The sequence below is a fragment of the Protopterus annectens genome, chromosome 4.part1 (assembly GCF_019279795.1).
Source record: "Protopterus annectens isolate FY-2018-M chromosome 4.part1, PAN1.0, whole genome shotgun sequence".
Lineage (NCBI taxonomy): Eukaryota > Metazoa > Chordata > Ceratodontiformes > Protopteridae > Protopterus > Protopterus annectens.
In genome coordinates, this window is record NC_056734.1 from 881,857,806 (window position 1) to 881,884,717 (window position 26,912).

The window sequence follows — 26,912 nt, forward strand, 5'->3', positions numbered from 1 at the left end:
TTGGCATTGACCAGGAGAGTGTGGTACCCATGGCACTTGCATCCCCTCACAGCAGCCATAGCCATAGACCTGGAATGGTACCACATAGGCGGAGGTCCAGGGGTTCTCAGGGGAGCACCACTTGTCATATTGCCCCTGGCAGGCATGCCCTCACAGGTCTTACGACGACCAGTATGTTCCGGGTTGTAATGCAGGCTTAGGCACGTATGGAATGGTACACCAGGCAGGGACTTAGGACGCAGAGGGCACATTACACCGCTATCAATGACAGCATCCGTGACCTTGCCGGTGCCATCCGGACTTACACCGATGTCATTGATAGATGTTGGGAGAGACATTAGATGCCCTCCACAACATGTCTTCCATGAGTCAGGACCGTGCGGGACGGTTGCAACGTCAACACGGATGCATGCCAGCAATATCAACAGCTGGCAGTGTCGCAGGCAGCCCACAGTTCACAGCCGCTCCCATAGTGGCAAGACCGGCCTGTCCATTGGCCATCCCAGTAGACCACATGCACGTGGCTCTGGCCAGTCCCAGCAGGGACATGGGTCCAGTCATCATACCTCTGCCTCTGATTACAGAACCCAGTCAGGGTTGGTACCCGATACTGTCAGTAGCACCCCTGCCAGGCATAGGTACTGTGTCCATGGCCAGAGACAGAGATCTGTACAGCCTAGCAGGTACAGTCTGTGGCTGCCCCACAAACTACCTTATATGGCAGCCACATGGTGGAGCTGTGTGCATGCAGACACACACACATTAACCAAGCAACTAGGGCTCACACATACACACACACATTACATCAACATTGGCCCATGCTGTACTGTTGTCCCTCACACACACACACACACACACACACACACACACACACACACACACACACACACACACACACACACACACACATGTCAATTGAATGGGTCAATGTCAGGCTCTGGCAAACAACATAATGCCCTGTGCATATGATGATACCTGTGTCGCCTCCTGTCATCTGCATCCTTGACGGAGGGACAGGCTAACATGGTGCTGATGCACAGGGTGACACTATAGCTGTGTAGCAATAATAGCAGGTTGTCAACAAGGAAGTGTAATGACATCCTTGTAGGTATATCTGAGCAGCCATTATGCATAAAACTCTGATTGTCAATGTAGCATTGTTTACACCACTGTTAGGTCTGAGTATGTATTGTCCACCCATGTGCCACTTGGCTGAAGTGTAATGTGTTGTCAGAATGTGTTAGTGAGTGGACAGTACTTGTGTGATGTGTGCAGTACAGATTAGCAAGTGTACATCTGTGAACATGCTGGGTGCTCACTGTCTACATGTACGAGCATAGTGGACACAGGGGACGTGTGGCATACCCTGTCGTACACATTGCTAACATCTCATAGTATCTTTCAATGGCCAGTATGCATTCTACTACAGTTATGTACTAACATGGGTACATGTGTGTATGACATGGGTTTACACTATGCTGTGGGTGACACCGTTAATATCTGTCAATGATTTACAGTCTGGTATTATACACAACCACAACAGGATGACTATAAGCAATCATTGGATGATGTCCTGACAAATGACACACGGTAGTAGGGAACCCAGTAACAATTGGATCCTTCCGGTGCTACACTATAACACTAACCAGTGGTAATGACCGCCACCCATTTCTGTGACCACACCTGTTTGGCATATAGCCCCCTTAGGTACATGCATACACACTAGGAATATGTCCATCCAAATCTGGACATGCATGGATTGGCCTACAATGCATTTCCTGGATGGGACGCATATCCTACACAAGGGTATCATACAGACAGATACCTGTTGTCTGATACATGCTGTATAGCAGTAAGCCGACTATGGCATAGTCATCCTCATGTACTATACGTACTATCCCATCAGTACCACACAGGTGGTAGTCCTCAACATGTATGTTGGGTTTCAATGTGTACATACAGCCTCATGTTATGTCATGTGTCCCTTGGTATCCACATATCCATAGGTATTGTGGAGTCCCAAGGTGTATCACATAACACATTAGAGGCCTGAATGCATATCCACAAGGCAGTCGTACACCTATAAAGACTGTGCATTCTTGGCAGCCTTTGTTGTGTATGACCATGTCTGACATATACCCCAGGCATATACCCTCACTCACACTACTCTTAAGTAACTGTCATGGGTGTGTGTGCCACAGATGACCTGGGCTACAGAACACCACAGTGGAAGGCCTTGTCACATACATACATATGTGACCTATGATCTGAGAAGCAGCGGCAAAACCTGTCAATGGAAACAAATGTATTCATGTAGTATGCAGGCTTCACACCCTTGTCACATACATACATATGTGACATACGATCTGAGAAGCAGTGGCACAACCTGTCAATGGAAACAAATGTATTCATGTAGTATGCAGGCTTCACACCTATGTACTGATTGAGGGGACATGTACACATATATATTTGCCACTCAGATACCTGATGTGTGCAATGCACTTACTGTTGTAATCATACTATAGTAAAAGCAAAACCTGCACCGCATTGACCAACAGTGACACACACACACAGTCAGCATTTGCAGGACTCAAACCTCTACCTAGCTCTGTTATGATATTAGAGAGCAATGCATTAAAATGGCGAGCTATCTGCTTTACTGGGTGATTTTCCTTCTCCGGCTGTATTTGTAGGATGGTGACATCATCAGACTTTCCAAAGAGGAATGTACCTCTTTTAGTGTGTTTTCCCAGTCTCCAAAAAAAGCACTAGTTTCAAAGACAATTGCACACAGCCCCCCCCCACACTCACACTCACTGTTTGCAGGATTCAAACTCCTACCTAACTATGTTATGATACTAGAGAGAGATGCATTAACACGGCACGCTATTTGCTTTACTTGCTGGTTTCCCTTCTCCTGCTGTATTTATAGGATGGTGACATCATCAGACTGGACATGGTGATGTGTGTACACTTTGTTGTATGCCATTCCAGGAATGGTCCATGTGGGTCAGCAGGTGTCAACAGCTTGAACAAGACCTCAGAATACTTACCTTGTGTGATCTATCTGTTGACACATTGACATTCTGTCATATGTCAACACATATTTATGCACAGCTTGTTGGTTTTGTGGATACTACATGTGTCTGGGATGTTGATAAAGGGCTATTCAAAGTCTATGTGACACATGTGTAGATGTGTTCATTGATGTATGTCCTAGGTGGCTGCCTTGCAAACAGTCTAGCACGTTTGGGAACCATGATCCTCACATGGACATACCACAGTTGGTAAGATTGTGTGTATGTCAGCTTCCAATAGTTCTGTTTATGACTGCAACCATGATGGACTCCATGACCTTGCTAGATCAGACTTCATAGGCGTACTGGACTTGACTTCCCATGGTGTGCTGTGCACCAACACCTGTGGGGAGTGCCATATGTAGCTGTGACACATTCAACGGTTCCACATCCTGTGTAGTGGCTGGGGCTCAGCTGACTGTTCAGGTGCATGATCTGTTTATTCTGTAGTTTGTGCATGACAGAAATTGGGAATCAATGTATTCCACTTGCTGCCATGCTTTTGGCAGTGGGGGTAGCTGCTCAACCATTCTACATGTGATATCTCCTGGCATGATGATATGTCGGCATTGTCACTCAGGTACAGCTGGCCCTAACTCAGGACATATATGGGTGTACATTGCTATTTATGACATAGCTGAAGGAGGTGTCATGATTCAGTCTGGACTCCTTCTCAGCTACTCTTTACAAAACGCCAACGAACATGAGCACTAATCCCTGTTATACTCTTTTACATGCTTAACACCCTACTGATCCTTTGTGATCAGGCTACAGAGTATGTCATGATAATATCCTGGCATGTCCAGGGGTCGGTTTTGTGTGTACTCTCCAGTCCAGCTGGTGGATATTGTGATATTGACACAATGTCACATCTGCCTCATGTACACAGACAAACCTTTCCTCCTCCCGACAAACTCAGATATATGTGTGAGATGCACCTATATAGACATACAGGGTGCTGAACACTCTCGATCCATGACTGGCACAGTCTATCAGGTGGTGAAGGTAACCACACACACCACATATCAGTCTCACATATCCTCTAGCAACAGCACTCAATCCACATTATCACACATAGACATACTCAGATGCTGTAAATGTACTGTACCTAAGCAGCAGAGACCTCCAAAGCAGACACACACACACCTGCTACTCCACTACAATACCCACATATCACATAGCTCACAATGTCAGTGTGCCACACAGTCACTGCCCTTCAGGCTAAACAACACACCTAATACACTTGTAATAGGCGACACTTACTGTCAGACACACTGATGTACCACTCACCAGCCCTAACAAGGGAATAGTCACTTTGGGCTGTCTATTGGGTGCCAGGATCTGCCACATAACACAGGCAGTCAGGTCACTCCAAAGCAAGTACAGGACTGGCACCATCATTGTCCATGCTGGTGTGTATAACCTCAGACGTTACTCCCTGGACCACATGACATGTTACACGGAGGAACACTCTGATCATGTAGCCCAGGTCAGTATGACCCTGACCTTGTCTAGCATCTTACACCCACCAATTATGATGTCACAGTATACGGACACACATATCACATTTAACAGTTGCCTAACAAATTTGTTTAATTTAAAAGGGATACAGTGTCTGTCAGCCTATGGTGACATGCTCACCATGCCACATAGCTTCACTATAGACAGCCTGCACCTGTCACCCTTGGACTTTGGAATGCTGGCTAAGGCTCTTGCTACCACCATAGTGCCTTTTTTAAGCAGGGCTCAGAAGACAAACCCACCTCCATAGACATTACAGGTTAAATGAAACTAAGAGTAATGCTGCTCAACAACAGTTGTGTTAACCTCATATTGCGGCCACTCAGGACTCTCCTCAGTATGGAGGATAGCGATATCTGTGCACTGACAGATGCCTGGTTCAGGCTCGCTTATGCACACCAGCACTACCAGGTTATGTTTCATACCATGCTGTCTGACAACAAGCCATGGAACAGACAACACAACTAGGGAGAGTATCCATATACATCACATATACACACACCTCCGGGTTAGTAGCACTGCACAAAGCATCACAGACCATACATATACAACCACCATTGTGCAATACTGCCTTTCAGTTTGTTGCCTGCTACAGAACACACTCCCAAACTCAGGAACCACACTCAGCTTTCGTGGGAACTATGAAGAATATGCAGGTCTCCACAAACACCATTATATTGTGTGACTTCATATACACAAATATTGACTGGGGATACTACTCAAGCCCCAACACCCTCACCCAACAATCGCTACAATTTGTAGACTCATATGCTATGGCACAACCAGTCAGCACAGCCACAAGGGGGAATATATATTGGACCTGATCATCACCAACATGGGGACTCTATGTTCCACACCAGCGATATACCCCACATCGGTAAGGTCAGAACATACATGTATCTCACTGGACATACATATACCCTCCACACACCCATGCTGGGTAATCTTGGTGAACTTCTCATGAGTCAACATCTCACTTCACCCAAGCAAGGTGGTATCCTTCAGAGACCCTGAGACAGTGGCAAATACGGCTCACACTGCTGCTTCCTTTACATACACATTCTATGGACACCTAGTGGACTGCATGGATTGTGCTATCCCAAATAACAACAGGACTCACTACTCCAGTTGCAGGGGACCTGTCTGGTAGATGCCAGCCATTAATAAGCTGTACAACATCAGGAGGAAGCTACTACATGATAGAGCACAATCCCAGACTGGGAAGGCATCTGTGATCTCTACTAGCAGATAGCTACGATCACTCATGAACTTTTCTAAGGGCCTCTTCTACCAGACAGTTGCAACAGACATGTAGGACTATCACACGGCCTTCTTCAGTTATGTCAGGAACCTGGGTGGACACTCACTGATATGCTTTGAGTTACTGCATACTGACTAAACCTATCCTGAACTCACTGGCATTGCCAACATCCTGGAAAACAGGTTCAGTGCAGATGTTTCCCACCCATCCCCCCTAAGGAGCAACTATCCATCCCAACAGAGTATAACCTCCCTGACATCACACAGTAACAGGTGAGTGCTGCCCTCCCCAAAGTGTACATCACAGTATCAATGTGACCAGACGTTGTCCCAGCCTGCATCTTACATGAGCATCATGACAGGCCTAACCCTCACATTACATCACTGTTCAATATCGGAGTTACAACAGGATATGTACCCAAGGAATGGCATACAGCGACAGTGGTCCCACTCCACAGAGTTGGTGCCACAACAGACCACAGACAATATTGCCCTATAAGCCTAAGTAGCCTGTTCTGCAAAGCTATGGAGTGTATTGTCATGGGACTCATACACATAGACATTGGGAACCTATGGACACTGTGTCCTACACATTTTAGCATTGTTGTGGGCAGATCTTGCCTCTTGAACCTGTTTGTATTCTTTAAACGGCTAACAGGTCCATTGACATAGGGACGGCTGTCCACACAGCCTACCTGAACCTTGCAAAACCCTTCAACACAATAACCCACTGGGCCATTATGCATAGGCTCACCAGCGTCAATATGGACACATATCTCACACGATGGATTGATACCTGGATCAGGGATAGCACCCACATGGTCAGAATTGCAGCTGCCATGTCTGACTATACACCAGTTACACATGGCATCCCACACGGTTCAGTCCTGGGACCTCTCTTGTTCAGTATATATTTGTCAGAAGTAAAGGCTACCACAGGGGGAATATGGCTGAACATGTTTGCACATGACTGCAAACTGGGTGCCATGATCAACTCTCCAGCTGCCACATGCATACTCAAACAGGGTCTCACAGAGATGGATGACTGGTGCCTGAGCCATGGCCTACAGCTAAATGCCATTAGTTGCATAGTCATCCCCTTTGGGAATAACAACATGCTCACACATTACCACATAGGTAGCACTCCATTACATACGGTAGGAGTTGTTAGGGGTCTGGGGACATGACTTGTTCGTACTGTCGCCTTTGACATTCATGTTGCCAAAGTGGTTGGACACACCTTCTATGTGGGTCACCTTATCCCATATGGTTTCACATCTAGATCGAGTGAGGTCATTGTGCCCCTATACTCACCACATCCATACTTGGTTACAATGCCACATTTGGGGTGTACCTTACCCGACACCTGCAGCAACTGTAGTGGCCATGGAAGTTCCTCACCAAGCAGATCTAGGGACTCACACAGATGCCCTGCACAGTTCAGATGCAGTAACTCCAGCTCTACTCAATCACTTACCACCTACTCAGATATGATGTGTGCCTGTTGTTTACAGATATACCCAACCCAGAATTACTGGACATGTTCCACCTCAGGATATCTGACTCCCTTGGAGCTACACACTCCAGGGATGTATACCTCAGCACAGATGTTAATAGGACATGCTTGAGGGACAGCTTCTTATCCCAGAGGCTCCACTCACTCCAGAATGTAATCCCAGTTTCACATAGGCAGAGCCACCCACTGGCCACCTACTGGAGACATCTTGATGACTGTATGGGTGATCGTATGTTTACCCCTGGGATATCTTCTGTGTCCCTGCTAGACAGAGGCACACTAGCCTAAACGTACATGGGCTATCTTGTGTGACCTACTATTCACACACACACAGAGTAGTAATCTGACAGGGTTGTGAATGCCAAACGCACTCTGGCTAGGCTTGTACATGCCCTAGGGCAGATAGCCTAGTATCAACCTCTGAACCTATGCTAATGTTCAAGATGCACAATGTTTATTGCTGATACTGTTTGCAGGTCTTTATCATCTTTGCTTTACCAGTTTCTATGAACAACTTCGGTATCTGCAGAACATATTTGATTATGACAGGGTTCCACTATATTATAGATGTGTCTGTTGTCATATAACTGTGTGCACAGGGTGGATTGCTGTATAGTGACAGGTTCCTGGGTTAACACATGCAACTGCCAGATATGTGTAGCCCACTGCTGTACTCAGACATGGCCTAAGTGTGTGAGCATGCCCAGTTCTGCCATTCCGTGTTTTGTTGCCTGACATTTGTCTCATTTATTCATGTGTGAGCATGCCCAGTGTGACCTTTTAGTATGTTGCTATCTGAGGTCCACTACACTTGTTGATGTGTGCGAACATGACCGATATTAACATTTATACTGTGTGTTGAAAGTCAGGTTCTGTTCTCACTGCAGGACTCACCTTTTTGTCATAACTTGACAAGGATTATGCTGTGCCTGTAGGGTTTCCATGAAATACTTTGCATAGATGTATCAACATTCCTTCATACAGGCTGACTACTGCAATACTGTCATTGTTTAGTGGTTCAGTACTTTGGCTATAGTGCACAGTATCCTGGGTTCGAGGCCCATCACTGATTTATATTTTCATACTGAGCAGACCAGACTGCTTATGGGCCAGTTAAGCAAATATGAGCATGTTGGCTTTTGTTCAGCTATGCCCTACTTAGACCAGGCTTGTCCGACATTGCTCAATATTCACCAACATTGCTGGACGTTGCCCGATATTACTGAACATTGACTACAGTTGTGCTAGTTGGTGTGTGCGATTTTGTTTGCATATACTACATGGTGGTAAATGCTGTTTAGCACTGCTTTATATTGCTTAACACATGGCAGTCATGCCTTAGGTGGTGCTGCAGGGCTGCCTATGTCGGATGCAAATACTACACTCCCTGTACATTTCTGAAAGCAGGTAGTGTCAACTTAGGCATCCCTTTTACTATATGTGTGAGTCGGAGAGAAGTATCATTTCCAGAGTTCCTACTGAGCCAGTGTATGTGCTATGCGTTGCCTCTTTGTCAAGGCCAAAGCATACTGGGCATGCCTCCTTCTGCCTACTGGAGCAGGCTCAGGTTGTTCCTCCTCTGAGTCATGCTCTGCCTGTGATGGCCTTGACAATGGTGGGGGGCTGTTTGGCCCAGGCCTATGCTGGTCCTGCTGCAGCTGTTTTCACAGGATCATATTATGTAGCATAGCACATACCATGACAAGTTGGGTACATGTAGTTGGTGAGTACTGCAAGGCTCCACCAGATGTGTCCAGTCACCGGAACCATGACTTGAGCAGCCCAAACACACGCTCTATTACATTACGTGTTTGTGCGTGTGCCTCATTATGGCGTTCCTGTTCAGGTGTGTGTGCGTTTCTGATGGGTGTCATCAACCATGGCTCCAGAGCAGAGCCAGCATCCCCTACTAGGTGACCATGTGGGATGTCCCCATTTTCAAATGTCTGGTACAGCTGCATCAGATGCCAGATATGGGAATCATGGTAGCTTCCAGGGCAGCCTGCACACACATTCAGTATTATGCCCTGGGCATCACACACGACCTGGCAGTTGATGGAAGAGGAAGCCCTTGCGGTTGAAGTAGACCCTACTCCGCTCGCCAGCTGGTGCTTTAATTCGTATGTGCATGCAGTCTATTGCACCCACTACCTCAGGGTATTCTGCTATTTGTTGGAAGAGACACATATTGCTGGCCAATACCTCACGGGAATTGGGGAAATATACATGAACACCGACATGTGCTGACATGGCATCCAGGAACTGGTGTAGTACCCTGGATACTGATGCCTGTGATATCCCCATCATATCACCAGTTGGCCTCTGGAAGGTACCTGTTGATAATATTCTTAGGCCAACACATACCTTGGTTTCCACTGGGATGTGTTCCCCTCTGGTGGTTCTGTGTGTGAAGCATGGCCTGCACAGCTCAACAATTTGCTGCAGGAGGTCTCTGTCCACTCTATAGCACTCCACTATCTCCAACTCATGTAACCCCTGGTAGGTTACCCTGGGTCTGTACACACTTCTCCGTCTCCTCACTGTAGGTTGTCCAGCAGCATTTCCATTGTCACCACCCTCAGCATGTTGCATATGTCACCTTATAACAGCAATGGCAGCCCCTAACATTTCTTTGTCTCAGTAAAGCTTTTTCAGTTTTCACTTCTATTAGCTTACTGCAGTGTCTGTTGTGAGAAACATAATGGACTGTTGTTTGCAGAGTCTTAAGTGCTAGGCTGGGCTGGGCTAGTGTACTGCCTGTGTAATTGCCTGATCCTGATTGTTTTCACCTGCTAGGTCTGCTAGTTTTCCCTGGTAGCTTCCTACTATTTGTTGTGCTTCCTTTTTCCTTTCTGTTTCCTCAGGGGGGGAGCACCACGCACACAAGTGCAAACACGCACACAGCAGCTAACACGCACATACACATGCTTACACAGACTAAAACTTGCTTATTTGGGTTAAACCACACGCACACCAGCGCAAACATGCTTACAACTCTTTAAACAGCCTTATACATGCTTACTCCAGCTTAAACGCATGCACTCACGCTTACACGTGCGCACTCTGTTTTACTCAGGTTTACACGCATGCACACGTGCGCATACCCGCTCAGCAAGAAACTTTGGTGTTATCCACAGCATACCCCTTCCATTTCTTGCCTTTTCCTAGCCTACCTGTTGACACACCTCTTGTCATGATGTGTAAATGACAGCTGACACATGCCACTCTGCTCCAATGAGCTTCACTTCTTTCATACATACCCCCCTCGTGATGTCACCTACCTTCTACTCTGTTACTCCCCATATCCTACTCCTACACTCCACTGACTGTGCTCATTTGCTATGTAAACTTGCGATTCACTGCTCATTTACATAGGATTGCCTACTAATGCTTGGTTACATGTCTGAGACTAAGCTTCCCCGCTTGGCAACCTCTACTCAGTGGCCATGTTGTCTTCAGCCTGCCATTCCTTTGCATTGTACATTAACAATTTCAATAAAATCCACATTTGTGGGTTTTAATTTTTAGTATTCTGGGTTTTAGAGCGCAGCCCGTTTTCACGGTGCCGCTCTATGGTTAAACATCGGAAATCGGCGAAAAAAAAAATATTTTTATTTTCATATTGCATCAGGAAACATTTCACATGGCCGTATATTTGGCCATTGGCATGCTTCCTGCACTGGATGCAACCTTTATTTGGAGCTGTCACGGCTCCATTTTGTTATTTGCAGAATGGTACTCAGTTGTCAACTGAATACATTTCTGCAAATAACAATGCTCTTACTCGGACAGGTTTGGGTTTCCTGAATCGCAAATCTACCTCATTTGCATGCCTTTCACCTGCAATTGAGGTAATTTGCATATCCCAGCCCTATCCGTGTAAGAGTCATTTTAGGAGCTCTCTTACACGCCCCTACAGGCTGTTCATGGATTGCTCATCGGACATGATGGCTGCATGGAGTCTTAGTCTACTCTAAGACTCCATGCAAGCCTTCATAAATCCAGCCCATAAAGTATTTTTGCCTACTTTGTCAAATTGCCAATCATGCTATTCATTCTTTCATTGCTGACAATGAGTTTCAGTCAAGAGGGTCCATCATTTAAACAGCCATCATGGGGGACTCGAGAATTTTCTTTGTCCATTTTTGTGGCCCTTTGCCTCTTGCACATACCCAGTAGCAACATATGGGTGCGATGTACAATGGGGATCAGCACTGCACTGTCTCATAATTCCTCAAGGGATTGGCACCATACTCTCGCTTAACTAATCTATCACAGAGAAATCAACTTGCAAGCATGTTACCCTGAACATTACCCTTTCCTCGTGTCCAGGAAGGGAATGCACTTCCTGAATGTATCATCAATAACCTGAGCTGCTGGTTTTCAAAATTTTGATCACCTGGGACATAAATGGGTTTTAAGCACACTATGACGTTAGCACAGACTTATTTCAGTTCACATAACATCCAGGAATATTCAGCTATGAAACCAAGAAAAAATATATTATTTAAAGATCTAGAAGCTAGGCAATTTGTAACTGCAAGAAATGCCCAATATCTCACATTTTAAGGCTCAACCAAAGAAAAATAAAAACATAGAAGACAGAGAATCATAGAAATCTAAAACAGACTGTGAGAGAAAAATGGTCTCTTCTTGTTCAATTCATCCTCTTTGTCCATTTGTATGGTAGTTAATTACAATGATACTCAGTTAAACAGCAGTACTCCATCCTTTGAGGAAAGTGCATAGGTTAATATATTTATATAGGTAAGTGCCAGGTTTGCTGCCCTTGCAGGCCATTTTAAACCTAGACAGTTTCCCTTTTGGTTCCCAAATTAACCTACCCCATTTGCCATTCAATTGGCATTTCCCATCCTAATGCTGATAATTATATATTTCTCCTAATAATTAGTAGTACAGAGGGCAGCCCTGGTACAAATTTTCTGTTTCTCATCCATAGATCTAGGTTGTGTTTGAATATGGACAAGGATGAGCTTTGTTTTATGTGGAGGGGGATTCTATTTCAGACCAGTGGTATCCTCTGTGAGATATACTTGTCCCTCCAAACCTTTCTGTTCATTTTTCAGAAGAGGTTTCTATCCCTCAGCTGAGTATTTCTGATGCCATTTGACTTGTAGATGTGCAGTAAATCCATAAGTGCTGGGCTGAATGATGCTTTGTATGCTATAAACAGATCACCTCTTAACAATCTGTAGGACACTGAGTATAGTGACAAAGCTTTGACTCAGTCCATATAGGATATATTGTTTAAGCCTTGTATGCGTTTAGTAAGGTTATCACCATGGGTGTTCCAGTGACTGCATGTATTATTTTTAATGATTGTAAAATTATTGTTCTTAAAATGTTTTGTAATACTTTGGATCTTTTCTCCCTGGTCCTCTGCTGAAAATGGGCCCCTACTAAGTTGGACTTTCCCGGTAATCAAATGTCAGTAAATAAATAGACATAATCCCTTTGTTTATAAGCTGTGCAATATAGAAGGACTTTCTTATGAGAATGGACACGTTGATCAAAAGTTAGGTCACTGTCCATATAAGTTTTCAAATCCCAAACATATGGGTCAAATCTTAAGGATATATTTACAACGTGGTAGTTCCCTAGGGTAAATGATTTTCTAAATGATACAATAATGCATTTTTTGGAATTTAGTTTCTGTCCATGATTTTGGCATCAGTTATTTATTTTGGACAAACCTTCCTTCATGATGGCTAAGTCATTTGGGAATTCATTGACTGCAGTTGTATGCAAACTTAGCCAGATTCCTTTGGCATTGGCTTTTACTTCAGAAAGGAAAGTTACAGGCATAGAACCTGGTGGTCTCCACTGGTGATTGGTCTCTTTGCGGAGTTAACTTCACCTATTTTGATTTCTTGCATCACATTTATGAACCAGTTGGTAATCCAGTGGGTGGCATAGGGAATTATTCACAGTTTATTTCACTTTTCTACTATGCCTGAGTAGGGAACTGTGTAAAAAGCTTTGGCTCGGTTGAGGTTTGAGGTGTGTACCAGTTTCTCTTCATCCATTACTTTGGGGACATATTCAAAAAGGCCCACCAAGCTGAGTAAGCATGGTCTGTCCTTAAGGAATCCAAAGTAAGACAAGTTCAGTTTCTGGGGGTTCCTTTTGTCCTTATTGATTAGCTCCACAATAAGTCCATAAGTTTACCTATGACTTATGGGTATGTAATTGCCTATGTCTGTGGAAGATCCTCCCTTATGCAGGAGAATAACTGCTGCTGTTCTCCATTCACTGTGTTCAAGGTTGAACTGTGTTGTTATGAGTGTGTCTAAATTGTGCTTCATGCTATTTAAGATGCATCTAGGGAATATTGTTAGGATCCATCAATGCAGTATTTTAAGCTTTTGACAGGTGGCCACGGTGGTGCAGTGGTTAGCATTGCTGCCTCACAGCAAGAGGTTCTCTAGTTTGATCCTCGGCTGGGGTGCCTTCAGTGCGGAGTCTGCATGCCCTCCCTGTGGTCGCGTGGGTTTCTTCCAGGTGCTCCGGTTTCATCCCAAATACATGCTGCAAGTGGATTGGACACTCTAAATTGTCCCTAGGTGTGGGTGTGTGCATGTGTGTGCCTTCTGTGGAAGGTTGGGTGCTGGGATGGCAACTTGACACCGTAAAACACCACTGCCAATCATGAGCAGACACGGTGATCCCCCGTGGCGACCCCTAACCGGGAATAGCAAAAAGAAGAAGAAGATAGTATTTTTAAGACTTGGTCTTGACTGATAGTTGGAGATGAGCCAGTTTCAGACATATCTTAAAGGGAAGATGGATAGAAAAAAGGGGTAAAGTTAAATGTATTGGATAGTACGTTTGTAATATCATCAGCCTCAGTGGAGGTGGCAGGTTTACTATTGGAATTGCGAACATCACTCGGTCGACTGTTGTATTGTCGAATGCATAAGGTCAGAAACCAAAATGTCGAAGGCATTATAATCAATCGAGGAATGGTTTTAACATGGGTCGAGGTAGGTGTACAGTATAATTCCCTACTGCAACCATCTTCCCTACCTCGACCCATGTTAAAACCGTTCCTCGATTGATTATAATGCCTTCGACATTTTGGTTTCCGACCTTATGCGTTCGACAATACAACAGTCGACCGAGTGATGTTCGCAATTCCAATAGTAAACCAGGTGGCATCATTCACAATCAGCTCAATGGATTGCTGCATTATACTTTTGATATATGAACATATTAAACATGGCTTTGTGTTGACTTTTGCTTGTATAGCTATTTTAGCCTCAAATTTGGCCTTAGTAAATTGTATTAATTGTTTCTTTATTTCTCTGATGAGGGCTCTATCAGCCTGGGAATTACTCTTCTTCCTTTGTTGTAGAACTTGTTAATATTATGGTTCCACCTTGTGGTTTTGTTTTTGGGGTTTGCCTTGCACTTGTTCAGCTGAGTAGAACTGCATCTATGGGGCTGTTTATATCCTAGTATAGTGTGGTGGTGTATATTTCCACATATCAGTAGAGTTAACTGCTTTTGGTGGGAATGTGAAGTTGTCAGTGAATCACTTAGGAGTAGGTAGTAAAGGTACCTTGGGTGGAAGGATCCTTTACTTTAGTTTTATTTCAAAAGAGATAGCTTTATGGTCAGACCTAACAAGTGATTTAGATACACAAATGATGGCACAAGATGCCCCTATATTAGTAAGGACAAGATCCAAGATGTTGCTCCCCTTAGTGGTTACTCTGATTAATTTTCCAGGGCATTTATATTGACGATGTCCTGGAATCTTTTTTTTTTCTGTACTAGTGATGGTGATGTATGTTTCCCAGTCCACAGATGGATAGTTTTGATCACCTAAGAAAATGGTATTGAGTTTACTACTGAGCAATTCTAGTTTCTGTAGATAGGCATTGTGGCTTTTCTGGGTCAAAGCGGGAGTTCTATAGCTAGCTAATATATGGCACAGGACCTCTCTGACTGTTATTTGTACATGAAGATGCTCTAGTGCATCATAATAATAGTACAAAAGAATTTAAAACAGTTAATTTCTGTACACTTTCATTATTATTACAGGACCAGAAAGACCAAAAGAAGGTATGAACTTTGAAAATAATCCTTGTTTAGCTTGCATAGCAGTTTTAGTATACTAGCATTTACAAACAAGAAAATACATCTTTCCCTATAGTAGTTTATTTAAAAAAATAATTATATTTGTATCATTGCTTGCTGTGAGTGTAGGATAATGGATGCTTGTTATATTTTCTTTTTATAATGAATTTCACAGACTAATTGCAGATCATAGTTACAGTGTTATTAAGTGAAAATGGAATAAAATCCACTTCAGTTAAACATTCATAATTTTTCGATTATTTACATGTGGTATAGTTTGAAAATATGTATTTAATCAACCATTTGTTCTCTTACTGGTCTGTCCATACTGGCTGTTCAGTCATTAACCTATCAGGTAAATCTACAGTCTCTGCCAAAAGTCCTTCTTTGATTTTCTGGTAATTTATTGTTTTCAATGTCAGTAAAAGTTTCAGTTAGTCTCTAGTTAACACAAGATAATAATGGTTTGTCCAGCTCAGATTGGGACCACTTCTGTCAAGCCTTGTGCCTTTCAAAAGTCAGTAGAAATTTCTTTGTATTATTCTCCGATATCAGCTTCCTCAGCACTCTGCTGGATTTAAGATTTCTTATTGAAGTGGGCAGCTGGTTCATTAATCTGGGACAAGGTGTTCAGCAAGGATCCATTCTTGGTCCCTTAGTATTTTCCATCTTTACCAATAACCTCCCCTCGGCTACATAACAAACTAATATAGTATAGTATGTTGATGACACCACCCTTATTTGTTCTGTCCCCTCTCTCTACAATTACTCCAAGATAGAACCCAGGAAGCCTTCACTACTATAGAAAAATGGCTAAATTCCTCCCGACCCATACTAAACCCATCTAAGAACCAACTTATGATCTTCCACCTATCCAAATCTTTTACCCCTACCTCACCATTCTCAATAACATCCTCTGCCAATACCCTTATCACACCAGTAACCCAAGCCAAGCTGCTAGATGTAACTATCAACTAAAACCAAAAATTCGACAAACATATAGCACTAACAATTGCCAAAGTTCATAAAAAACTAGGTTCACTCTACTGTTGCAAGAGCTTCCTCACACAGGAATCCTGAATTACTGTATCTCGTACCCATCTACTCTCTACCTTACCATATGCTTCCCCAGTTCTAACTAACCTAAACAAATCTGACCTTCTGAAACTATCTACCTGCTACAATAAAATCTCAAAATTTGCAACAAATGCTAAGTTTTGTTCTCATCACTGCCTTTCCCTAAGACAACTAGGATGATTAGAACTCCCTAACCTACTAAAATACAATCAACTTCTCTGTGCCCATCAACTGCTATACCAATCAAATAAAATACCTGTCCTTTCTGGTCTACTCACCTTCCATAATAATGCGCATCAACTAAGATCTTCCAATACCACTCTACTGACTGTTACCAATTGCTTACATAGCTCAGGCCAATTTCTTTATTCCTATCCAGTTGCTAAGGCCTGGAACTCTCTACCCCCTGACATTAGATGCCTAAACAGTAAACATACTTTCAAATCCTTGCCAAAAGATGTCCTGTTCAAAACTTGGATATGTTCCTGTACAGAACCAGACTAATTTCACCTGTTCCTGACTTTCAACATCCCTAGATTACAGGTGTACTGTGTAGTTTCACTTAATTCATAGTACTGTGAACCAGGTATTTAGGCCACCTTTATAGTTATGATTTCTAGTTTATGACCCTGTCTATGGAAACTTCTTTTTGAATTTATATTCAAACAATTCTATATTTGTTGTATGATATCTTAATTGTTTCTCAATATTCTAACCACTGTATGCTGCATCAATTGTAAAACTCGGATTTTTACTCCTTTTTTATGTTCTATGCTCTTTGTACAAAATAGCTATGTTTATATAATTTTTTTATTATTTTTATTATTTTTTATAATTTTTTTACTATGCATTTGGAGCCTTTCTCCCCAGGCCTCCACTGAAAACAGTCACCTTGTGTCCAGTCAGACTAACCCGGTAAACAAATGGAAAATAAAAACAAAATAAAAGAAAATAATGCGGAAATCTGTTGCTTGAGGCTAGGCAACTACTGGTCAGTTGTCTCTTGAACACTGGTCATTAGAAGGCTAGTTGTTTCTTGAATGCTGACTAGTTGTTAATCAGTTCTTTACTGAGGACTGACGAGGTGCTGGTCAGTTCTTGCTTGAATGGTTTCTAGTGGCTGCAAATTTCTCCTGAAGGGCTGCAATATGATTCACTTAAGTCTTACTGGAGTTTATGAAAACCTTATTTAATTTTTCCATGTGCATAAAGGGCTCAGTAACTACAGTTCAATATATATATATTTATTGGCCTCACAGAAAAAGTAACAGATATAACTATCTTCAGTTCATCACATTTCTTTTTACTGAAGAAGCTCATGTGGTAGCCCTTATTACTGACATGAAGTTTCCTTTCCCATGACAGCTGTCTGCATAACTGGGGGATTAATAGTTCCAAACACAAGCTAACTCCAGCAGATTAATTCTGAGACAGAGCACTCAGTAGAACTAATCAACCAAACTTTCACAATCAGCTCAGGAACAACACTAAGGGCCACTTTATTAAGGAAAAATAAGAAAAGTAAAAGCTTTCACACAGTGTGCTTCTTTGGGTATTTAAACATAACACAAGTTAATTTATTCATTATATTGGTATGGACCTCCCAAACATCTTACATCATTTTTGTAGTTTCTGAGCTAAATGTGATTGCTTTGTGTGTTTAATTTATTTGCCTTTAATTACCTAGAAAGCCTGACTGGGCATAGACACTTTTCAGTGGGGGTCTTGGGAGAAAAGCTTCATATTATATACTTTTTTGCAGGCAATTAGCATGAGATAACAATAAACAATGCATTACATATAACTGTGCTATATAGTGTTGACCGCCATGATATGTATCGTATACAGTATTTGCAGCATGCTAAAGTCACACATATCTAAACATGCTGCATTATTTTACACTTTATATATGAAGTCACAATGAAATTTTACTGCACAGAGTACAGATGAGGTGTATACATATACCCAAACAGTTATTCACTTGAGACATTTAAACAAGTTAAAATGTGAGGGTTTTATGAAACCTACTTCATCTGGCTATATAAGAAGGGGACTTAGTACTGGTGTTGATAGAGTGGAAGGCTTGTTTTGTTGACAGGTATGATTTAATTGGGATTTTAAAATATAAATGGGAAATGACTGGAATAAGAAAGGAGCTTAGTAATGGAGGTGTTGCAATTGCAGGACCATTTTATTGACCGGTATGTTTTCAAGGAGTTTTTAAATAGTATACATGATGAAATATTTCTGATATTTGTTGGGGCAAGGTTCCATGATTTAACAATCCATATTGAGTACAGGTAGTCACCATGATGATTTTTACATTTTTGAGTAACCAGCAAGTGTTGGTTCAGTGATCGCAGTACTCTGCATAGTGAGTATCAGCTTGATAACTGGCTGGTGGCAGAACATCTGTCTGGGCAGTAGAAGATGTTATAGTTGGCCTTATTCAGAGTGGAAACAGATTAAGTAGCGCAAGACTCAAGTGCAAAATGGTGATGAGTGCAGTTAATGTACTTGCAAATCTTGCAATTTTAGTGTAGGTTTGCTCCAGTTTAACAAGCTGGAGTATTGTCGGTTATTCAATATTGACAGAGTATACAGAAGACTAGAGAATAGACAGGTTTGAGCCATTGTCTTATATGCATGGCATGACAGAAAATGTTTGACAATGAAATCCTTGTTAAGGCTGTTTTTTTTCTAACCGCATATTTGATATGATGACCAACTCTTAATCTGTGGTTAATTATTTTGCTAGTAGTTTTGTGTTTTATACTAACTCAGTTTATAGTATGATTGACTGATAATATTTGAAGTCATAGTAGTTTGACTGTGAAGTCTATGGTGAAAATACATTAGCTCAGTTTTCTTTGGATTCAGGAGTACTATAGATTTCTGTAGCCATTTTGCAATTTCTAAAAAGGAATGTTGTACATCATCTTGGAGCTGTTTCACAGATGAGACCGCACATATAATTGTTGAATCATCTGCATATTGGATTATGTTTCCCGGGAGTGAGGCTGCATGCATTTTATTTATGAATATATTAAAGATCAATCATCCTAATATTAAACCTTGTGACAGACCTAATGTTGCTTCTTGAGGAGTTGAAAGCTCATCTGTTCAGTGTGCGCACACTGCTCTGCAGCTAAAGTAACCATTCCCTCAACAATCAAATTCAGTACTATATTAAAATCTCCAGAAATAACAGGGAAAATGTGTTCTTTCCTGCCCTGATTAGGTGTAGGCAATCATTGCTTTACCCATAAACATTGTAAACAGTAAAATGTCCTGGAGGCATTTTATAAGTTATTGAACTAGAAGCACACTTTCCTACCAGCCATTTGCTGATGTAATGTCCTCCAGCTCAAGTTCACTCCAGCTAGTATGGTCACACTAGCTTTCAATGAATGGCTAACACTGTATGGTTAAAGACCAGATTTTCAGCTGTGTAACAGTCTGATATGTTGGCAAGTAAGTTTGCATTCCTGAATGCACACATTTGCCTTCTTCTTTCTAAACTATCTTCTTAAAACATTCTTTTTAACTCAGGGAATTAAAGACTCTTAAATTAATACTTTCACGTTTAAAAATGTAGATTAAGGTACTATGAAACTGGTTAGATAGATAAATGAAAACACTGACAGTACAAGATTCTGGAATATTTCTCAAAGCCACTGAAAGTGGTAAAGGCCCAATCCACTTCTAGAGAGAGATAACTGCTGACTGAATGGCAAGGACATCTCTTATGCATATCACTCCATTGTAAAACCGAGGAAGTTGCCTTACTACAGCTGAGAAAGACTTTTACTTTTCTTACTGACTTTGCTACAGTTTTTATCCTCAGTCTAGACACTTTTAATTGCCTTTAATTGGTGCAACTGACAGTAAATAACATTACTGGCTTAGTTGCGCTATTATCCTAAGGTGGAGATATCTGAAGCTGGTGGACAGGCTGTCCTTGAAGAAGAGGAATTGCACAGATGAAGATGTTCTCTTTTTATGACCCATCAGCTATGAAAAGTCTTGGAAGACTGACTTGACAGCCTACTGTTAAAAAATAGTATCCTTACGTTGCTCTCTTTGTTACATAGTCTTTGTCAGTACAATGCAGTAGCTTAAAATTGATGAGATGAAGTGGGAGCCATGTCAGTGGGCAGTCTGTTGGCTGTGTTTCCTATTTCTGCTATAATGGGTCTAGATTGTGATAGCTTTAGCACATTGCTGGACATTACAGCTCCAGAAGACTACAAGATCATGACTCTTCAGATCTGCATAACAAACCACTGATCATAAAGTATTGCTACTTTGCTGATTTTTGAGTTTCTCAATCTTCTTTCATATTTTATTATATTCTCTGAGCATCTCTTTTAGTTTCAGGGTATGTTCTTGAGGCTAGAAGGCTTGCAAGCTACTAGTACATTCTAAGGACGATGATTCCTAGTTTGTGTACTTATCAACAGTTGTGTCTGGAGGCCATTTTCTTCTTTACTCATTATCGTGCACACTAAAATTTATGCCACTAGAGAAGTTAACATATCATGCTTTGTGATAAGATCTCATGAAGACTGTTTGTGTTGAATACTCCGCCCAAAGTCCTCAGATTCCAAGGTCACATCATTTTTCTTAAACTATGAGAGGTTCAAGACAGCAAGCATAAACTTCAAGTAGCACCATTGTTTTCACATTCTGATGATGAATAGTATTCAGTTAAATATAAAAGTCCTTGAATATATATTTATTTTAAACAGAAGGAGCAAATAAATGTGTTTAAGTATAATAATACACGGAGCTCCTCTGGGATGATTCTCACTTTGTATTAAGTTTATTTCTTTCTCTTTTTCTGAGATCCTGTGTGAAACCACTTGGTAATTTTTGTTGAAAAAAATCAGATACTATGAACAATAAACTGCAGCTAAGCCTTTTGATGAAAAATCCTGGGAGGTTTTCTGGGATAGCAGATGCATGAGTATTAACATTCCTGATTGCCTTTGACATATCTGAGAGATCAACTGGCAAAACACCTCACTGCAGTAACAATAATGGGTGGAGGGCAGTACTCAGCAGTATAATTAGATGGATCAAATGCCTCACATATGACATCATCAATTTTAAGGAACCTGCAATTATGACTTTGTTATACCTAAGGTGAGAGAAAGATTAGGAGGTGGTACCCATTTAATTTGAATATTTAAAAATATATTTTACTGAAAACAGATTTTACTGCAATAAATTTGTTATACAATGAATTATCAAGACACTTTCCATTCATCTTCAGCTTGTTTTTATTCTTGGTGTGTAGAAAAACTCTAAATGTTTGCCTCAGCTCCTTTTTCTTAATGTAAAAATTAAAGCTATAGGTCCCAAATAGTTGTGGCCACCCTATATATGCTTAGCCAATCAGGTGATACCAGCAGGCTCCAGCCCGGATGAACAGAACAGATATCTAAAATGCTTGGCTTGAAAGCAGAGCAGGGTTCCTATAATGTATGAGTTCTTAATGGTGTATGGCCCCTTTTCTAGTGAATTATAACAAATACCCCCTCCTTTTCTTATTGTTGTAAAGTTGTATAAATTTAAACTACTCACAAATGATTGTTAACATGGGAAATGGCAAGTATTTTTCAGAATAAAGCTCTTTTGTGAACATTACTGGAGAAGATGTATTCGTTGAAACTTAATTTTTTTAATTATTTTTATTTGTTATAACTCATTAATGAGTTATTTGTTACAACTCATTAATTTGGTCACCAAGGGATCTAATACCATCAAGGTCTCAAACACTCTAGGAGCTCTTCTCTGCTCTTGAGCAAGTCCCATTAGATTTCTTTTGGTTTATAATTTTCCTGATGGCAGTCTGTCCCACAGAATGCTAGACAAATTGAAAGCCAGACATTCTTGTCTGTTCCAAAGCCTAATGGACATAACATGCATTTCCTATTAGCTGATATTGTATATTATGATATGAAAACAACAGAAACACTTCTCTTTTGAGGAATCAAAGTCGTTTTTTTCCAAAGGAAGAATATATAAACAATTTAAAGGAAGGATGGATGGATACAGTCTTCATAGTTTCTTGACATTAAGTTTATTACACAAGAAGACACTACTCCAAAAATAAATTACTATGAATACTAAGATATGAAAGGGCAAGTAAAGGTCTGTTATTTTCCATATTATTAAATAGTTAATAACAACTTATATTAAATGTAAGTACAAACAATGGTACATGAATGTATTCTATTATTTTTGAACTGAATGATGTAAATGCTATGTAGATTGGGAACTCTGGAAATGGATCTGTGTGCTTTATGAGAAATTGTCATGAATGTGATGAATTGAAGAGAAATATTGTTTGAGTCCCCTCACTGCCAGAATGACATGAGGGCAAGCAACTTTAAAAACAGGAATTAAGGATGAGTGTCAAAACCCAAATACAAGTGGGTGAGAGAACAAAGATGATAACATGCAGTCAAGGTAAGGGTGAAATCATGTGCAGAGTGATGAATAAGGAACTCTTCAGTGATTTATTAATGTAATAAACTATGGCAGGGTATGGTTATCCCACTTGCACTTATTTGAGGGCATGATTTGATCATAATGGCACGATATGTTTGACCAACTTAGAGCCCCACCACCAACATCAGTGGTACATACTTTCCACAACCATTTCATAATGTTTTGCTACTACACCATGGCATTATTTTAAATAGAAAGCAATTTGTTATGTGTGCATCATTTTTCATCTCTCTATTGAGAAAAACAAAATGAGTGGTGAAGCCCTTACGATGCTGAAGGCATATATACACCCAGACATGTGGTAACACAATTGTGCAACATTTTGTAAAAGCAGTTCATGCCATTGTAGCTGCTACAAAATATATGACAGCAGCACTTAAAACTTCATAACCTCATTGTTTTCTCTTTCTATGCTGCCATCAACTTCACTATTTTGCCTGATTGCTGTGTTGTATGCCTCAGTGGTTGGTAAAACATGTCCATTATATATTTAGTAGATATATGAAATTGTTGTTATTGTATGGGGCTGAGGGTACTGAATGCCAGTACCTACCAATAATAAAAGGAATCAGTGTTACAAAATATGCATGTAGTTATAGACAGGAGTTAACAAAGTATGTAGTGTTCTCCCCATGTTTGTCTGGGTTTCCTCTGGGTGTTCTTGTTTTCTCCCATATTCCAAATACATGTAGATTGGACTCTGTACTTTGGCCATAGGTGTGAGTGTGAGCTGGGCCAGCTAGGTGGCAGTGTTAACCTTGGCTCCAGATGATTGTCACCTCCGAAGTGATACCCCAACCCCATGTGCAAAAATGGAAAAAGGGTTATGGATGGATGGATCTGAGTTTCAGACTTGATATCCTTCAAAAAAAATTTATGCTGGGGGGGGTGTGGCCAAGATGCCAAAGAGATAACAGCACATTTTAGATGCTCTGCCTAATAGAAGTCTTTTTCTGACAGGATTTATTTTTTAATATTATTTTCAAAACATTTAATTTTTTTCTCACTTAGACTTTTGAATATTGTGGTTTATTTTTTCCACAAATAATTCAATTTTGCTTTACAGAAAGTGATTTTTTTCTTGTCAGAAGTACTGCTGCTGATTACAACAGACACTGTCAGTCATGAGTCATTCAAAAGCTTCTCTCCAGGAAAGTTCTATGAAGAAAAAACTACAAACAATAATCTCTAGTATTCAAGATCTTTCCAGGAAAATGGACAATTTAGAAAAATAATGGAAAACATGAAGAAAGAAAATAAAAAGCAGATTGATGAGTTGAAAGAGATAACTACAAGACACACAGATCAGATAGTAGAAATTGAAGAATCTCTAAATGAAATAGATGGAAGACAACATGAAAATGATAACCAAATTGACTTCTTATCAAAGCAAAATACCCTACTTTCAGACAAGCTGGAAGACTTAGAGTCAAGATCATGAAGAAATATTATTAGAATATATGGTATACCAGAAAAAATGGAAGGACACAACATAATACAATTTTTAAATGACTGGTTACCCAAAACTCTAAACTTGCCTGAATCTCTTCTTTTGGGATAGAGAGAGCTCATCAGTCTCTCTCAAATATGTCACTGTCAAAAAATCCTAATGCTTCAAGATCCATCATCGTCAAATTTTTATCATCCCATGACAAGGACTTAATTCTGAGGTCAGCCTGGTCAGGTAATCCTATACACATAAATGGTTGAAACATAAGATTTGACAATGACTACACCTCTACTATAATAACCAAAAGAAAAGCCTGCATTCCTCTCATTAAAAGTTTGAAGAAAGCAGAAATTAAAGCACAAATAATTTTTCCTGCCAGAATCAATATTAATCTTTCTGAAGGAACAAAAATATTTAATAACCTCGAAGATGCCTCTGAATATTTGAAAAAAAATAAGATACTGGAAAATGTTGAAGATATGGACATCTCCTTATCTAGATTAAAAAGGCAGGCAACAACCGGTAAAATGTCTGCAAATGATAAAATAAGTAAGAAGCTCAAAGGGAAATAATATAAATGAAAAACTTCTATAATTCCTTCAACAATCGGAATATCCCCCTTTTTTGATGCATATTACCCTCTTCAGGGAAAAATAAGTACTTTAAGGTAAAGTCATTACAACTTTTTAAATTTCTTTTTATTTATTTATTTATCTTTTTAATTATTTATTAAACTAAATATTTTAATCCTAGTACATTACATATTAGAAAATAGGTACAAAGAAAAACTTTTTTATTATTTGATCTACATGAATGCTTATTAGGTTTGTCTGTTGTAAAAGCACAGTAAAGGAGTCCTTCTCATTAGTGCGTTATATGAGATAACACAATTTCTTTTCTGTCTGTTATCTGTATTCTTCTTATATGATAGTGATTAAGTCTTTTTAGACCTAAAATGGTAATGGTTAGTAAAGTTTATGTTAGATACCTTAAAATTATTTGTAATGATTTATGGCCATGTTCAATCAAATGTGTCCTTACTGTGAACGCTCCCAGCTGTGTTGGGGTGGTTTCATGTATATTTGGGAACTTTGCGTCACTGTTAGATGTGATGTGCAGACACATATGATGTTAATGACTAATTTTCTTTGAAACCTTTGGGATGTCTATTTTCAAAAGAGTTGTGTTTCATGCGCTTAGTTCTGAGTTGATGATTTGGGGAAGCTTATAGATATGGAGGTCTGTGATTTAGAGAGAGAAATTGATTTCTCTTGTCAAATATATGAACATTGTTTAACATCTCTTGTTTTATTCCTTTTTTTTTTTGCTTGGTTTCTCTCAAGAGTATCTCATGAACCTTTAGCATAACGTTCAACTGATCTCACAGATCAAGCTTTTAACCGCCAAATTTCAAGAGGCAAAAGAATGTCTCCATGAGAACTCTCAGTGATGCTTTCACCACACAGCAACAAGATGCTCTAATATGTATTTTAAAGAAACCTTTTATTGACCGCTAAAATCCCGTTGCATATTCATGAATCCAGAATCTGCCAGTTGGTCAAAAAACAGAACAACGGAACATTTAATGTCAGTATATATTTAGTAATTAATATGAATAAGCACAATTTGTTTTGAAAATAACTTGTAAATTTAATAAGTTAAAAATGAAAAATGATGTGATAAGCATTACATTTATGCATAAAATGCGTGGTGCTTGTGTACTGTTGCAGCCAGATTTTCGGGATTACAAAAGGCACATAGTTGCATACAGATGGCTGCCTGAAAAATTTCAGCCGGCTGATGATAGTTGCTGATAATGTCCAGAAGGTGTGTGTGTGTTTCAGAAGCAGCAGACTTTTTAAATCGCATGAAGTACCGCTCTGGTATCAGCTGTTGGTGTCTTGATAGTAAGGAACATGTTAGTCATGTCTGTCTTGTTGTGAGTCACTATTGAGAACCATGGTTTCACACGTGTTTTTGAACTGTATCAACTTGTGGTATATGCCATTTTCAGAAGTCCCGTCAATTGTTTTGGTCATTGGGAGGAATTATGATTGGCATTTATAGTTAAACATTAGGACCTGTCGTTAAAACACAATGACATATTTAACGGAACAAAAGTGGTTGCGGTAGTGAATAGGTACCAAATATTTCTTAAAGGAATGCCATATATGCACAGACAGAACAGCAGAATACTTTATATGTGTATGTATGTGTATGCGTATGTATGTGTGTCTGTGTATGTATGAGTGTATGTGTGAGATATCTGAATATTGATATATGTTCACATTGTCAAATGATTTTCATGGTGAAGATGTCTCATATAATATACCTACTGATTGGCTTTTAATGAAAATAATTATATAAATGGGTACAGAAATGGAGTGCT